The sequence below is a fragment of the Pteropus alecto genome, unplaced genomic scaffold (genome assembly GCF_000325575.1).
Source record: "Pteropus alecto unplaced genomic scaffold, ASM32557v1 scaffold5, whole genome shotgun sequence".
Taxonomy (NCBI): domain Eukaryota; kingdom Metazoa; phylum Chordata; class Mammalia; order Chiroptera; family Pteropodidae; genus Pteropus; species Pteropus alecto.
Genome location: NW_006441953.1, coordinates 18,358,878 through 18,361,215, shown reverse-complemented (window position 1 = coordinate 18,361,215; position 2,338 = coordinate 18,358,878). Strand labels below are relative to the sequence as shown.

The 2,338-nt window shown below is 42.7% G+C and overlaps 1 pseudogene; it reads left to right on the top strand.

The window, feature by feature from the left end:
• The first annotated feature begins 372 nt into the window (after nt 1–372).
• Nucleotides 373–497, top strand: LOC112485641 (annotated as a pseudogene).
• Nucleotides 498–2,338: the final 1,841 nt, after the last annotated feature.

Below are 2,338 nucleotides of genomic sequence, written 5' to 3'. Positions count from 1 at the left end.
TAGCTCTTTAAAACTCACTAGGGACTTTGATGTGTGTTTTGTGGGCTTTGTGACAATCCTGCAAGAAATGCAGTAGAACCTTTGTTGCAAATTGTTCTAAGCCAATTTGGTCATTCACAGATATTAGGTTCTTTTTGGTAAATCTTAGAGCTCTTAAAGAGTTAGCAGTGCGTGAGTGTTCGCTAAGCTCCTATAACCTCGTTAAAAGAGAATAAAGGAAACAAGTATGAGACCAAAAGTTACTCTTTATTAGCCTATGGGCTCAGAAGACCCCTACAGAATAGCCTTTTAGAGGTTCTGTAAGCTCCATGACGTCCTAGCCCTCTGTCCCCTTAGTAGTCCCAAAATACCACCATAAAAGTTCACTTGAAAGTCTATAGCCATGCTACCCTGAACAAGCCTGATCCCCGTCTGGTCTCGGAAGGGAAGCTAAGCAGGGTCGGGCCTGGTTAGTACTTGGATGGGAGACCACCTAGGAAGACCAGGTGCTGTAGGCGTAAAAAATAAAAAAAATAAGGGATTGTAAGCTGACAAGGTCCTTGCAATCTGTGAGATCAACCAAGGGTTGCCTTGCCTAAAAAAAACAAAAAAGTTCACTGAAAGAGACCACAACACTGTGCCTGTGGGGCGACACAGGATGATTGAGGGATCACACCTCTGGTGCCAGCCTTGCGGTTAAGGGTAAAGGATTGAGTAAGGGCAGGAAGGGTCTCTAAGATATTTTATCTTGAATGCCACTAATTTTATCAATGGAGCGCATTTGGTACATTCATTATGTAATTAACAAGTCACTAAATACCCCAACAGAAGCTCATTTCTAACATTCACAGATTAGCAAAGCCTCTGGGTGTGATGATTGGACATAAAAAAAGGAAGTGCTTCTGGTACTGTCTCTGAGGTGGGGTCTTTGGGGTCCTGTGATAGCTCACCAGGCCTGGAGTGCTCATGCCTAATCCAGGTGGCTGAACCTCACTTGTGAATGCCCATTAACACCCCTTTTTCATATCATACTGGCTTTGCTGAACTATTTTAAAGTAAAGTATTAATGTCATAACAAGATTTGTACAATTAAAAGGCAATCTGAGATAATAGAAAAAGTCTTAAACTTGGAATAGCGATAACAATAAATTAATACTAAATACTGAATCCTTACTCTCTACACAGGGTGCCGAGCTAAGTTCTTTGCAAAAGTATTTCATTTAATTTTCACAACACCCCTGTGAGTTAGATGGTTTCATCTTCATTTTATGTATGAGAAAACAGAAACTCAGAGACCGACTTGACCTAAAGCATCTGGCTGGTGTGTGGCAAAAGGTGACTTTGAACTTGGCTCTGTCTGTTTCTACAGCATGTGTTGTAACCACAGCATAATGCTGCTTGGGCTCAAGACCTGGATTGGACACTTGCCCTTGGAAAAGCTGCTAATCTTGCTATGCTTCGGTGTCTTCATCTATAAAATGGGAGAGGGGGTGATAATGATGAATGAGCCAAGGAATGCAAAGGAGTTTTATAAGCTGTCAAAATGCTCCTGTGTGAGTACCGTTGTTTGCAGGACCCAGATCCTCTTCTGGGTCCCTCATTTAAGTATCCACAAGTCTTCCTTGATGACAGGAACATGGCCGGGTGTATTTCGTGCAGTGTCCATCATAACGCCTCGGCCCCATTTTGCCTTGACTGGTCTGTAGCCTGGGATCGGGGCCCAGCACTCCATAGCCCCTAGCATTTTCTTGAAAGTCACTGTGCAGACGACAGTTCTTTCCTGTTTCTAAGAACAGCCCTATGCCATCCTCCTTGAGGGGGCAAATTTGCATCCTGGTACTACAAATTTGCATCCTGGTACCTTCCTCTGGCAGGTGCTGGATATCTGTGAGGGCACATGGGTGTATTATGGAGGGTTCGTGGCATGGGGAAAGGTGGATTTAAATCCCACCCCTGATGCTTTGCACTATGCTCAATCATTCATTCAACACATGTGAATTTAGCATCTACCACTAGGTGGTGAAAAAGCAGATACAGCCCTGGCCAGGGAGCTAATGACCTATCAGAGAGAAAAACAAAAAAAAATTTAGATAAATAAATTTAATGAAGTGAGCCAATAATACATATAAAGTATATGGAGAATCAATTTAGCAGTCTTGTGGAAGTCAAGGAGGGCTTCCTGAATAAAAGGACTGTTTAATTTGAAGGTGTCTACCTGGTAAGGAAAATTGGGAGATGGGAGAGATTCATTCCTTGGTAGTAGTTTTTGGATGTGATTTAGCTTCATAAATTAGATGCACTTGCATGAGAAACGGAAGGCAACTGCATGGTGCCATGCGTAGTATAGCGATGCTAGTTT